Source organism: Cryptomeria japonica, chromosome 5 (assembly GCF_030272615.1).
Source record: "Cryptomeria japonica chromosome 5, Sugi_1.0, whole genome shotgun sequence".
NCBI classification, from domain to species: domain Eukaryota; kingdom Viridiplantae; phylum Streptophyta; class Pinopsida; order Cupressales; family Cupressaceae; genus Cryptomeria; species Cryptomeria japonica.
Window position 1 is genome coordinate 707,531,185 of NC_081409.1, and position 16,239 is coordinate 707,547,423.

Here is a 16,239-nt window from a genome sequence, read left to right on the forward strand (position 1 = left end):
ACATAATAACCCCTTCCTGCAAGAACACAAGTTAGGTAAATTTTAGAAAACCCAAAAGACTTTGTGAAAAGGGGCCTTCAACAAAAACGTATTTGCCTCCAAAGCAAGCTGCACAAATCAGGTTAGCTAGATCTGCAAAGGTTAGCCGAAAATAAACCCGATCTGAAACCCTAAGTACAAAATCCGAAAACCCGAATCGAAAACTTGAAAAATTTGCAAAACAGAATGCACAGACGCTGTTATACCAGACACAGACGCGTCTGTCAGACACAGACGCGGTTCTGTGATTCACAGACGCGGTCACAGAACACAGACGCTTCTTTCTGTTACAGACGCGATCAGATGGTGCACAGACGCGATTAGGGATCACAGACGCGACTTCCGGAAACCTGCAAAAATAAAAATGACAGAAACACAGACGCGATCCAAGATATCACAGACGCCTCCGAAATACAAAAACGCGATCCGAACACTCGCAGACGCGGAAAAAAAACCTAAAATGTCGTCGAAATCGTCCGATCTGCAACTTCAAAAATGCAAAATCTGCAACAAAATGTTAAATGCAAAGGGACAAGCGTCCCACCGGGCGTGCCAAAATGTATATGGTGAAAATGGATAGCAATAAACAACAATATTGAAAGACTAAAATGGATTCAACCACCAAACCCTAGCCTAACAATGAACAAAGATCCACCATAACATATGAAGATAACCTAAGACAATGCAAAATAACTCAAAATCACAAAACATTATACCATCACATGTCCACTAGGGTTTTGATCTCCATTCTTCCTATCTCCATTGATCTTGTTTGATATGCTTGCTCTCAGATTTTTGTATGCACAAGAGCTCAACAAAGAACGGAATGTGGTTGCAAGTAAAATTGTAGTGTAGTCAATTGATCAAGTAGTTAGGGTTTGATAATGAAGAAAGCATCTCCTTAAATAGAAGACACAATAGAAAATGGAGGGTTAAGATTGAGAGGTGTAAAAAGAGAGGTCGGCTAGGATTAGAGGGTAGGTATAAGAAATACCAAAATAATGAAAGAGGTAGGTAGTGTATGAAATAAGAGATGAATGACATGTGTCATGTGTAGAAAAAGATAATGAATTAATTAAATAAATAAAGATTTATTTAATTAATAGAAGAAGTAGGACAATTAAATAAATAAAATATTTATTTAATTTAGGAAAGGGATAATTTAAATAAATAAATGTATTTATTTAAATGAGAAATAAGGCTAGAAGAGGATAAATGAATTAATTAAATAAATAAAAATTTATTTAATTAATAGAAGAATTAGGCTTAGATAATTAAATAAATAAAATATTTATTTAATTAGACATGACAAATTTAGGTGTCTACAACATCTCCTCAAACTTCCTCTAAAATCACAAGGCATAATACTTATCCAAAATGACTCACCAATCAAAATTGTGCATACTATCAGATATACTATTCTTTTTACTGGACCTCACCGGACTAAATCAATCTTCACTCAATCTACTAGAATGATGAAAACATGAAGTGTGGATACCAAAAATGATATTAGTTTCCATCAATGACAACATCTCAACATACCTACAGTGTCTCTTGCCAACAATCTCCCCCTTTGGCATTGATGGCAACACTTAGTGAAAAATGACTAAGTGTCTGACCAAAACCAAAACATGTACACTGCAATCAAAAATTTCTCTGCCAGATTCCAAAAAGAAAAAACTCCCCTAAGATCAACATTTTTCACTCATCTACTCTCCCCCTTTGACATCAATGACAAAGGTAGAATTCCAGAAACCAAAAATCCAAACCAAAAAAGCTATGTACACACAAACCTGATATAATCACAAAAATTTAAAAATGTCTGCATAAGAGTTCTTGAAAGAATTTAGGTGGTTGTCCCAACTCTTCTTAAAACTCTCCATCATAGTTATAAACCCAGTGATCAAGTATGCAAGTACCTCTACTGATCTAAGATCGGATGGCTCTGAAGAGTTCATGGCAACTTGAGCATCTTCCAATCCACTAAGCATAATATCCATCTTAGGAGTAATAAGGCTCCTAAGTTCACAAACTTTATCAACTATTTTCACCTTTTTCCTAATACAGACTCCTAATTTTCTCAAGAAAGGATGTTACTTGAGCTTCATGGCTTCTCAGGGAGATTGATAAGGGATCAAATGATTAAGATAATTGAGCAAATTGGTCCACATGCTCTTTCATCTTTATCTCAATATTCTAAGTGAACTTGGATAGCTTGAGACATGATTTTTAAATGTGTCCTCCCTTAGATAGGGCTTCCTGAACATCTTTTATACCAGCATCTAAAGTGATTCTATCATTAGTGACCATATTCTTCAGTCTCTGAAACCTTCTAGCATGCAATTCCTTGTGGACCTTTTCTTCAACAGATTTCTCAAATGATTGAAAGTGACTGTCCACAAAATTGATTAATCTTCTCAAATGACCAGATGGGGTGTCGGATGAGTCCTTCTGAAATGAAGGCAAAAGTTTTTCCAAGACACCAGATGCCAAAGTGACTAGCTTACTGCTCTTTGAGTAAGATTTCATTAAGTCCTCACTGGCTTTGGCTTGGGAAAATGTAGCTAGTTTAAGCGCTTGAATATGGGACAAAGAAGCTAGGTTAATAGGACCTTGAGTGAATGCAAGATCCTCTTCATAAATCTGCTTCCCTTTCACTGATTTCTCATTGTCTCTTACCTCAATATCACCTTTAACTTTTGCCTTGTCTTGGTCAACATCCTTTACAGTATTTTCTTTCTTCTCATCAACCAAAGGTTTCTTAGCCTTATATGCATCACCGGTTTCAACATTATCCTCTCCTACAACTTCAACTGCATCTGGATTTAGTTTAGTTGACTTTGCTTCTAGAATAGAAGGTTCTTTAGCTATAGACTCATCTCTTAGGGATGGCATGCGTAGGTTTTCTAGAACAAACTTCTCAACATCTTCCTAAATTTATCAGGTATCACTTTATATTGATTTTCTAACAAAATTGCTCTCAAGATTTGTTTAGTTTCCTTCCTAACTTCATCACTTTTTCCAATCATTATTTTGTTTACTCTTTTCTTGCTTCAGAATTTCTTCTTATTTTCCTCAAGAATCCTATCAACTTCTCTTTTTTCTATCACAGGACAGAGTTGGAGTAACACATATTCTCTTATCTTTTCTTCTTCTATCTTGGTTGATTCTTTCCTCATGTCTAGAATATCATACAAACTCCAAAGAATCTCTAACATTATTTCAATAAGTGCTCTATTATATATATTCAGATATTCAATAGTTTCTTCTTCTATAGTTCTTTTTCCGACTTCATCTAACAACTCAAAATACTTAGAAAAAGGTTTGAGGTTACCTTCCTTAGTGATGGTTTCATTAACCTTTCTCACAATCATAATAGAGTCATCTGACTTCTTACTGGATTTCTCCTCACTGGATGATTTTCCTTTGACTACTTTAGCAGTCTTCTATATTTCCTTGACCACATCATCTGATTAGTTTCTTCATCATCAGGAAAGAGCACTCTTGCTTGCCCTCATTTCCTCTTCCCTTCACCGGATGGTTTAACATGGGCATTAGGTGAACTAACAGGTTTCTGACCACTGGATGAGGGTGCAAAATCCTTTGAATTCTTAGTCTTAGGATTAGGAGCTTCCAGTTTGGCCTTCTTAACCATTTATTCTTCTTTTAGAATGTTCTTTTCTCTTTCTCTCCAAACAACCTCCTTGGTGATTCCCATGCTTTCATACAGTTTCTCAACCCCCTTCCTAACTTTTCTCTATATCTCAGGCTTCTTGAACTTATTATGTAAGTCCAAGCTCTTCTCTTTGTAGGTTCCAAACCTTTCCTCTGATGAGTCCACTGGTTTTCTTAACAAATGTTGGGCATATGCATCAAGAATGTGACCTTCAACCTCATATCCCATAGGTAGGATGCATGAAGTTCTAGGCTCTACCACTTCCATAAGACACTGGTCTGTATTAACCATAAAGCATATTATGTCTTCATACTTCTCCATTATCTCCTTAGGGATTCTTTCTCTGCTCTGCATAATGCTTTGGAATGTTTTAAAGTATCCCCAAATAATTTCATTCCGGATTGTAGCATCTCTAAGACCATAGAGTGCTTCTTTGATTTGCACTACCACCAGCCTGCCATAGGCCCACTGCACTTTCCTGTCATATATGGCATTCTGGATACTGAATTCTCCATGCTGGAGCTATAAATCCTACACCCAATAATGATGGAATAAAACCTTACATCATCCTCAAGAATATCATTAATTGGCATTCCTCTCTTGTCAAACTTCAAACTAGTTGCATCTATGAAAATCTGGTTTTTTATAGATTTCAAAGTAGGTAAGTCATCGGTTAAGCATAATCCAGTGACAACTCTAATGACACTGTTGGTGATTTTGAATGGCTTGTTCAACCAAATGAGTGGAAATATTGCATCAGTTTTCAAGCCATGAATCGTGTACAACTATTGAAAAATATTTGGCAATGTTTTAAATGTACCGTCATAAAACTAATTTTTAGATTCTTTCAGGAATTGCAAATTTTGTGTGGTGGTGAATATTAAAAAATGATTCTCATCATTACTATCATGAAAAAAAAACTTTTCCCCTCTATTGGTAATTGAATATTCAATTGGTAAGATAAGATTTGTCGATGTCTGAGGATTTGGTGACAACGTTTTAAATCTTAATCTTTTTTTTCTAATCATTTTGGATAATGCATTGGTTGATGGTATTGCTCCTGCTACGTGATGAAATATTAGAACATGAAGCAACAATAATATTTCTTTTATAATCTTGCGTTGAGCATGCCATGTCTTTAATTTCATTTACTTTGTGTTTGATAGTGTTCATCTCAGGTTTTGGAGCATGATTATGTTCTGTACTACTAATCACATCACTGAATTCTGTTTGTGTGCTACTATACCATTGACTTGAAACTTTATTTGTAAAATATTATTGACAATGGTAGATCATTTTATTGATGCCTTGTCGATGAAACGAAAATGTGTAATGGGTCAGTGCAAGAAGATGAGTCCACTTTGTGGCCAAAAAGTGGAAGTGTTTTCCCTAATTTTTCAGGTTTTGTCTCATTTGAGCTTAAATTTTGAAACACTTGGAGATTGAATCTTGGAAAAAGTCACTTATATAAAAGATATCCCTCTGAGTCTACTTTCCAATTATATAATTTATTTTAACACCCACATAATAAAAAATAACGTTTTGAATGGAGTTCTAAAAACTATGTTTTAAAAATGCATGTTTCAGGACCATACCATGCATGTGTACGACCCACACTTTTTTACACAATTAAAATTATTTTCTCAAACCATTTTGGGAAATGGTTTGTAACACACTGAAGATTGATGAGCACATTTTTCTGGATTTTTTTTTTAATTAATTTTTTAATGACCGTAATTATCTTTTTAAAAATTTGATGTGTACAACCCACATAATTTGATGTAAACTTAACATTTTTTAATTTTTTTTTTTAAATAGAAAAGAATTTTGTGTAGATTGATGAACAAAATTAGTTAATATTTCAAGTTTATGGACCCGATTTAGTATAAATTAAATGAAAAATAGTTAAAATAATCAATTTTTAAATAAATTTACATATTTAGAATCGAGACAGTATAATCTAAAATGGGTTTTAATTTTGTATTAAAACTCTCTAATTAGAGACACGTAAACTATTTCAGAAGTTCATATTTGTGCTTTCATTCTTGGAGATTTGAATTTGTAGGTCCATGTCTCAGGTGTGGCCATCCCAGGCCTATCTTGGACCTAATCTCGAGGCAAGTAGTGGGTTGTGGAATCAACTTCTACAAAACGGGGGCTCGTTATTTAAATAACGAGGACCCGTTTTGAAAATGGCGGCCCGTTCCTAAAATTACTGTTATTGTCTAGAAATGACAAAATGGGCTCGAAAAAAATAGGTAACATCAGATTTAAAAATGGGGGCCTGTTTTTTAAAAATGGGACCCCGTTTCGTTTTCAAGCGAGCCCCCGTTTGAGAATAAAATGGGGGCCTGTTTAGTTTTGCCTCGACCCCCATTACTTTTTGCCTCGGGGGTCCGAAGCAAATACAGCCCCCTATTTTTTAAAAATAGGCCCCGTTTCTAAGAGTGTGTTTTCCAATGCGTAGACTTCCGCCAATTTGTGACCCATTACCTTGCACTTACCCTAATCGTTTAAACTAAGTATTTTTTTGGTTTTTTGACTTGTTAAAAACTGAAGAGGCATTTCATATAATAAAAATTATGAAGAATGTGTTGGTTCCCTAAAAGTGTATTGATTTTTGTACACTCTTCTAGAAAACCCTAGAAAATTTTAAAATAATGTTGACAAAAATATATTACAAAATATCTTCTTTTATGAATTCGGATTTCTCTTCTTATCACTCTACACACTCTTACTTTTTCTCCCCTTCTTCCTTTCTTTACTTCTCTTAATTCTACCACTTTATGTATCTTATTAATGCCTCTTCATAATGCATTTTCACTTGTTTTATTTCATAATAAATCTTAATTAGCTTATTCCCATGAAATTGCCTTTTTTTGTAATTATTTACTATTTTATAGGTTATTTAAACACATTAAAGGTGTTTTAAGGCTATTTTAGGGTATATGATGGATATATGGTCTAAAAATGACCTAAATAGCCTCTATGTTGCCTCACAATCCCTTTTTTTATCTTAAAGATTAATGTTACTTAATCTTCTGTCGTGCTTGTTTATGTTCCTTGTAATCATATCTATAATTTTGTTTAATAAATAGTTTTTTTGACTATTTATGGTAATTAATTTGGGCACATGAAGAGATAACAGTGCAAATTGGAGCAAAAATTTGGCATAAGAATTGGAAAAATATCCACACTTCAAACATTGGGGATGCAATCATTCACAACACTCCCTTCTAGATAGAACCATATGCATGATGGCTTTTAATATTGTTTCACTTTTGCAGTTTCCATGGCCTTCATTTAAAATGTTCTCTCAACTTGGTTTAGTTCCTTCTACATGATCAAAATTCTAATGTTCTAATTGATGTTATGTCATTTCTAGTTTACTAGCTTGATTTAAAATGACCATGGGTTATTCTGACACTAGGTTATTTTGTTCTTGGGTTATTATGATGGGGTTATTGTGTCTAGGGTTATTTTGGCTAGGTTATTATGTTCAGGGTTATTTTGGCTAGGTTATTATTTATAGATACTCTGATTCAGTCTTAAAGGAGTGGATACAAAGTGTTGTCAATGTATGCATGTATAGTTGGGAAATTCAACATTGATTATTGATCCACTTGAGCATTGTAGGTACAAAAGAATTACAAGGACAATGATCATAATAGTTAGAAAAACATATCTTGCTCACACTACATGTAGTGCATATAGTTAGAGGTATATTGAAAACGAGTTTCAACATGATAATAGAGTTAATAAGAGGCAATGGATCTTCTTATTGCATTACAAAGTATCTTGGAACATTAAATATACAAGATTGATGAGTATATTCACAGAAAAATGTGGATAAAAAGATTAAGCATATAATAGATAAAGAAAAATATCCAAATTAATGAATACAAAAAACAAATGACTAATTTTATAAAATACCGAAGTAAGATGCTCAATGTTTATTGCTTTCTTTCTCCTTTTTATATCAAGAATTTTTATTATAAATATGATTAGAAACTGTTTTCTTATATATATATATATATATATATATATATATATATATATATATATATATATATATATATATATATATATATATATATAAGAAAACAGTTTCTAATCTTAGTTGCATAGAATAGTTGCACAATTTTATTTTTTAATTAAGAAGCGTATCTCCCCTCTTAAATATGGTGCTTGCTATTTAGTTGTCACAATTGTTTATTATTTTAATGACCTATATTTTAAGGAGTTTTTTTTAAATTGCATCTAATTTAATTGACATCTCTAATAATCCTTATCTGACCTTTTTTAAAATTTATATGCATACTAATTAAAATATAACATATAGAACTATTTTATTTGATATTCTAATTTTATAATTGTAAAAGAAAACAACAGCTCTCATGTTTCATTTTGTGTAGGAATATTTTCTTTTATTATTTGTGGCTCATAACAAAGAATTCTAATATTTCTAATTGTGGAATTGCAGTTCTCTTCCTTGTGGCCATTTCTTTGGTAGATTATGCATAACACAATGGATAATAGTAAATGAAAAAGATGGTTCTACCAGGGTAAGTGAAATTTGATTCTTTTATTTATTATTTAACTTATGTTCTTATTGTCTTGTTTGATTCAATTACATGTTACATACCAGTTTCAATGTAGTTACACTTTTATATAATTGATTACAGTGTCCACAGTGTGCAAAGGGAGCCACTTTAAGTGATATAAGAAATCACTATGTATCCCAAATTTATGAGGGGGATGATGAAGCTTGAACAGGAAGATTAGTCAGTTCTATTGATATACTTTACCATAACATTTATGATACTGTCTATGTTGAGGGAATCCATGCTTGATAACTGACTATATTTAGTTTAAGTTTTGAAAATCTTGTGAATGGGTTATTGGAGATTTCAAAAAATAATTTTGAATTATTCAGATAATTGTTCTAATTTAGATAGTGAACTTGACAGATTTCCTCTGTTATTAAAATTGACATGTACATGCAAAATTGGTATATATTGCTTTTTTACATACAATAATGGAGAGATTTCCTAAAAAAATTTTATCTTATTTTATTTTGATGGTATGTAGTTTGCATTATTCTTGGATATTTGGAATTTAAGTTGGCAACTAAAAAATATCCTTAAGTGAGTGTATAATGAAATGTCCAGTTCACTTTGTTGTTGAAACCAAGAAAGCATTAATTGTTTAGGGATCAACAAAACAAAAGTATAAGATTTTTTGAAAAAATGGGGAAAGGCATTCCAAGAAAGAATGCACCACCTGTAGTGCTCTTTCGATCATCCAAATTTTTTCACATAGAATTATAATATAACACATAGAATTATTTTATTTTATTTTATAATGTTAACTAATTGATAGTGATATTAATAAATAATAATAAATATAATGAAATTTTAGTTAATACGATTATAATATAATGAAATACCTATTGCATCTAATTTGTGGATGCAACATGTATATCTAATACGAGTAGTTAATATATGTGAATACTTGTTGATAATTAATATGATTAATACCCGATATTCACAAATATTCGCCTTCCTTTTACATGATTTTTAGTTATTTCCTAAGTATGTCACGTGAGCTATATATAGGTAGTTCATAGGGTTTCTTTCCTAGTTCATAGGTTTTTTAGGGTCTTAGTGTCCATTTTAGGGCTTTATTTGGTGCAATTTTTTATACTTGATTAATCAGATGGTTTAATCATGATTAAACATTGAAGAAATCGTTGAAAGACGTTGACAAAAAATACATTATTTTTTCAAAAAATCAGGGGGAAAAAATCAGCGACCTGGACGATTCCCAATTAATTAGGTATAATCGTGAAATTTTGACAATTGTTGCTTCATTGGTTGAAACAATTCCAGTAAGATATCAATAACTCTTAGTTTATATTTTGTTGTCAATTAATTTGTAATCTATTGATTATGATGAGTGGTGTTCTCAGTGGTAGAGGAGAGTAAGTACCTATATGGTTTAAATCTATGATGTCTGGTTCACTGCCCTAGGCCCCTGGTTCTAGTTTGGTTTGCTTTTGGATACGACTAGAGTTTGTACCTAGGCAAACTGGTTCATCTAGGGCAAATTTGGGTCTAACCCAAGGTGAACCTGGACACTTGGGTTCCCAAATTTACATTTTTTTCGCAAAATTTAATAAAATCTATAGCAATGAGTTCAAACTTGCAAATTTGTGTGATTATTTTGCAAGTTATCGTGCAGGTTTAAGACTTAAAATTGTTAAGAACAACAACAAATAATTGATATATTTATTCAAATTTGTTATGTCTGAAGCAAGATAGAACAGAGAAGCAAACAATTGAGTTTTGACCTCTTACTTGTTAACCTCACACAATGTACTAGAGAAATGCTCAATCACAACAGCAAAATACCCATGCATTAGCTCATTCTAATTTACAATCCTCAGCTTATGAAAAGCAACAAAAATATTAACTTTCCTGAGCTCACTTTCTTGACTACTCATTCTTCTTCTTCTTCACCATCTTCAATGGTATTAGTTGTTTCCATGAGAGAATTTTACTGTTACTCTTACCTGCTATTGCATTTATTCTTGACTTGCAATTTGTCTTTCATCTTCTTAGTGCTAATCTTGACTGGTATTGCAAGAAGAAGAAGAATCCAATAGATGATTTAAACTTAGTATAAAGTTCCATTCGTTCAAGCAAGTTGAATTTTGCAACAATGATACTTGATCTTGATATTATCATTTTAATATTTTGATGTTGAACTTCAAGTATATGATGCTATGATGGTATGAACTATGATCATGATGCTATGATTACAAGTTTATGGTGTTTTTGCTAGGATGTCTGGTTCACCTTTCCTAGGCCCTGGTTTTGGTCCAGTTTGACCTGGATCTTGGTCCGAGGCTGGTTCAATTGTGGGTCCAGATAGGGTCCATGACCGCGGGGCCTAGTTTGAACTAACAAATTTCAGCAGACCAAGTATCCATGACATCCAGAACCCTAAAAAGAGCTTTTATAATAACTTATGTTGGGTTTTATGTCTCATTTGGTGTGCAAATAGATTGTTTTCTCTTGAGTTGGAGCAAATAGGTGATTGAACAAAAGTTTGGTTCAACAATAAGGAGTTGGAAGATCGATAGTGAAGCTTGATTAAGTGTTTGTGCTTCATTCCTACTCCTTTGCAAGCTTCTATTGGGTGAAAGAGGTAAGTGTTTTTTCTTTTTCTTTTGTTTTTGTTTAATTTCTTTAATTTTTTTCATTTCTCTTTGATTCATAACTATCCAAAACTAAAATATCTACCTATTTTTCTTTCCATTATCTTATTTTTATATTGAATGTGTAAAATTTCTTCCCATAGGAATACAATGATATCTACCACTTCCTCCATAGGCAATGCGAGTAATGAATAACAACCAAATTATGATTCTCCTTTGTGGAAGTATGTTGATATTATAAGACCCCTTCTAGGAGGAGGGGGATTCCATTGGAAGTATTGAGGTTGTGATAAAGAAAGGAATAGTTCATATTTTAGGGTAGTAGGCCATTTGTGTGGAACCTGGTAGAGGAGTCAAGAAATGCCCTAAAAAAAAAATGCTCTAATACCAAATGAGACAATATTAAAATATATCATTGACCATGAAGAGGAAAAAGAGAGAGAAGCACACCAACAAAACAAGCCCATTAAAAAAAAAATCAAAGGGAATGCTCCTCCCATTTTCAAATATTGTGATAAAAGACCACCCCTTTTTTACTCCCTCGGCTGAGCCTAACACTGAAACTCAGGCACCCATTTCATGCAAAAGAAAGGGGCCTTTGGAAACTTTGTTTCAAAATGAGAGTCGAGGCATTTCCAACCAATATGTAACAAGATGTATATATACAAATGGGATGCCTTTCTATGTTGTTTGCTCCCAATATTGGAAGAAGATGCTGAAAAGTGTCAATGAAGCTCCAAAAGGGTATGAGGCCTTAGATATGAGAAGATACACAACACCTTGTTGGAAAGAGAGGTCAAGGGGGTTGAGGATGCATTGAAGCCCATAAGGGATTCATGGATTGAGACAGGTGTATCCATTGTTTCAGATGGGTGAAAAGATTCAAGAAATTATTCCTTTGATCAATGTCATAGAAGTGTCCCGTAAAGGGGCGATGTTTTGGAATCCATTGATTGTGAAGGACAAGTAAAAGATGGGAAATTTATTGATGATATTCTCATCACTACCATTGAGTCAATGGGACCTAGAAACATTGTTCAATTCATAACAAACAATGCAACATAATGTAGAGTTGTTGGTTTGTTGGTTGAAGAATGATATAAACATATCTTTTGGACACCTTGTGCGGTCCATTCACTCAATATTATGCTAAAAAAGATTGGGGACAAAATTGTTTGGATCAAAGATGTGTATGTGGAGGTTGAGGACATCCAAATGTTCATCACGAGCCACCACATGTGTCAAGGAATTTCCAAATTATTCTCAAATTTGAAGCTATTGAAGGTAAATGAACTTGAACTTGAAATGGTAATTTAATTAAAAAAAATAAAATTAGTATTTTAAGTTTTCTGATTTTTATAACTTGATTGTGTAATGTGTATTCTTTTTACATGTTTGTCTCTATTTAATTATCTTTTTTTTTTTAATTTCTATTACAAGTCGTTGAAACCTGTTTTGCATCTAACTTAATCATTTTGAGAAAACTTGTAAAAGTGAAAGGGGCACTTTGCAATATGTTGATCAACAATAATTGGACTATATGGAAGCAAAGCAATAGTGAGAGGGCAGCAAGAATTAGGGTAAGGATATTGAATCATTTATGGTGGGAAAGTGTGAAAGTGTCTCCTTCACTTCATTGAGCCCATTATGGACTATCTTCAATACAATGACATGGATAGGCCTTGCATAGGAGAGGTGTATGATAGCACTGACTCAATGCTTGAGAAGCTGAAGAAAATCATAAATGAAAAAGAAAAAGACCACCTTCAAAAAATTGCAAGCAATTGCTTTAGAACGATGAATCAAGATGACCACTCCTCTACATCTTCTTGCTTATGCATTGACACCAAAATATTATAGCAACCAATTTCATGATATGCCGAAAATGCTTCCACCATATACAGATTTATAAGTGTCAGATGGGTACAAGGAAACATTCCCGAGACTCTTTCCTAATGACGATTTGCAAGATTTGATTTGAGATGAGTTTATAGAGTTTGTGAATGCAAGAGGTCTAAGTATTGATGCTCTTCATCATCAATTTAAGAAGGATGCCCATAGTTGGTGCTACCTCCATGGCCAACAATTCCAATTGCTACAGCCCCTAGCAATTAAAATTATATCACATGTAAGTTTTATTTAATAATTTTAATTTACTTTGTCTTCATAGGTTGCTAGAAATTTTATATCTTTGTCTTTAATAATTTAGTTTTAATTTTTTACTTTGCCTTGTCTTGCATCAGAAAGAAATTGGAGCACATATCCTTTCATCCAACCACTAAAGCACAATAGGGTGCAATCAAAAAGAGCAGAGAACATAGTATATGGAAACTTGCATCTCCTTTCACACAAGCAAAATGAATATAAAGAAGGGGATTCAAAGATGTGGGATATAAATGCAGAGCATATGAACAATGATGCTTGAACTTGATATTATCATTTTAATATTTTGATGTTGAACTTGAAGTATATGATGCTATGATTACAAGTTTATACTTTATGATGCTTCTATTGTTTATATGATATTATGTAACATTCTAATCTTAATTGATGCTTATAGGTTGTATGTGTGTGTGTGTGTGTATTTTTTTTGGTACTAATGAACCCAACTAACCCAAACCCATTTTGATGTTGAACTTGAAGTATATGATGCTATGATTACAAGTTTATACTTTATGATGCTTCTATTGTTTATATGATATTATGTAACATTCTAATCTTAATTGATGGGTATAGGTTGTATGTGTGTGTGTGTGTGTGCATGTGTGTATTTGTTTTTGTACTAACGAACTCAACTAACCCAAACCCATTTCAAAAAAAAAATCTGTATAAGAAAATTGACTTTTCGAACCTGAACCCAAACTGGTAACTTAGGTTTAAATTGCAGGCCATTTGCCTGTTCATATGCCTATTCAAACAAATGAAATTGCCTAGGTTTAAATTGCAAGCCATTTGTTTTTTCAATTAGAATGTCTGATTAACACCATTTGATAGAAGGCAACTGGAAGGTGAGGCATTGCTTCACATCTTAGCCTCGAATTCCTATTCCTGTTCAAGCAATGATAGCATGTCACGAACCCTATTTATCCATAATTATTTAATTAGGAAAAAAATGTTTACTTTTTGCAAATGAAATGAAATTGAAATGGAAATGGAAAATTTTAGAGGAATTAGACGATAATGTAAAAGAAATTCAAATGCAAAGAAATGATTCATATTATTTTCTATAAGTGCAATTGAATGATCGGTATTATTTTTATTATTGGGGATTGTCATTGCTAATGAGCAATTGAGTGCAAATGAATGCAGGAACAGGCGAACATAGATGAAGGCTAGAACAGGGTTTAGGTAGAGTTGTCTTAGCTGATGGACTTCGCTAGAATAGATGGAATCTCACACACCACTTTAGAATACTTATGCATGCATTTGATATATAATTGGAGTTTTTTATAGAATTAGACTTGAATTACATTAGTGATTGTGAAATATTTTGCTTTATTGTTAAAAGAGATGTATTTTGTTTAATGATTTAAAAAATGAATAAATGACCCTATGATTACACTTTCTTTTGTGTAGATATGTGTGATTTAGTGAACTATATATTTATTTTCTTACTTATAAATGTATTTATAATTATACGTATTATACATATATATGAGTTCGGATAACGATTCGATCATACATGCATATACATAAGTGATATATTTATATATGATAATAACTAGTGATTTAATTAAATGGTATATTAACCGAATGGTGGTGGATATAAGTATTATGTTATAGGCAGGGTGGCGATTTATTTAATGCAAAGTAAATAATAAATGAGGGAGGTCGATAGTAATATCAACCACTCCCCATATTTATAGGGATGGGTTGGTATTACCATCGACCACTCCTCCACCCCTCTAATACTTTCCATATCGACCACATTGCAGATTTTGTTATCCTTTGACAACGTCAACCAAGCCATGGACAATGCAGTACGTCGTAGTTATACCAAATTCTTGGTCTTCGGAAAACAATACGTGCAGTTTGGGAATTAATTTAATAAACTTTGCATGTTATAAGGAAGTCGTTACTAGTAAAGTCAACTTGGCATAACACTTAAATACCACTATAACTTGGTACCGATTTGCAAGGAGTCGATAATAAATCTACCATGCAGCTAACAGACTTGTAGTGTTTAAAATGAACACGAATTCTGCAAGGAATATTAACCATGATGAAGTGTTTGAGATGAGCATGGATTTTGCAAAGAACAGAATGATGTGTTTGAAGAATTACGTGGAGATTACTATCGGAACCAGCCCTACGTGGCCAAATATTTGTTAGACATGCTGCGTGGTGGCATGGGAAATTATTATTATAGAATATGTAAGACACCAAACTAGCAATGATGTCAAGATAAATAAGTCACCACTAAGAGAGATGGCCCAAAAATAGGAAAGAAGGTAGATGAAAACACTATATATAGACCATCGAATAGGAAGAGAAGGAGACACATACAATAAAGGATCAAAGAATGGAATGTAGAAGAGAAAAGAATTGGAGATTTAGGAGTATTATGACCAGTCGTAAAAGATTGGTGATGATCATTTCAGATTTAACGTCGAATTTCAGAGGTAGGCTCTTAAACGAGCATTAGTTTGTTTTATTATTAGATATTAGAAGGGAGAGAAGACGGTATTGTGAAAAAGAGAGAAATTTGCAGAATATAGAAAAGATAAGAACTAAAAATAGAGAATGGAAATATAGAGTAGTAAGTAGAAAAGAGAGTGATCATGAGATAGAATAGCGTAGAGGGGGAAAGCATTGGAATCTGGACGTATTGCAGACAGTTTTGGGAGAAGTTATCAGTGATCATAATAGACTTGGATTGTATTTCAGAGGTAGACTCTATTCAAGCAAGTTTTGTTGTAGAGATCTAACAGATAAAAGAAAGTTCTATTTTGTTCAAATTTATACAATAATCAAATGAAGGAATTAGAATCATGATATTCGATTTCCAGATATGAAACCATTTTAAATTGCTCTAAAATATGTTCATGTAAATAAAGATGCAATAATGAAATATTTTCTTAACGTTTGTTGATAAACATAGTGTAACTCATAGAAATTAGATCACAAAATCCTCTATAAATAGAGCAAGGGGATAGAGAGAGTTTGTGTGTTGTTAACATTGAATTTGAACCACAAAGAAGATGAAATACTAGGATAATGAATTATTAAATATTGAAGCTTATTTTGATTTCATGAAGAAAAGAGTTATACTCCTGAATTTCATGAAGTTAAGATGATTATT

At 32.6% G+C, this 16,239-nt stretch overlaps 1 protein-coding gene across 1 annotated transcript in view; it reads left to right on the forward strand.

The window, feature by feature from the left end:
* Window positions 1-8,590, forward strand: part of LOC131075055 (uncharacterized) — a 46,305-nt gene extending 37,715 nt beyond the window's left edge. The window contains exons 2-3 of the mRNA XM_058011846.2: window positions 8,199-8,280; window positions 8,401-8,590. The gene's annotated coding sequence lies outside the window, so the exon portion shown is untranslated. The remainder of the gene's footprint in view (window positions 1-8,198; window positions 8,281-8,400) is intronic.
* Window positions 8,591-16,239: the final 7,649 nt, after the last annotated feature.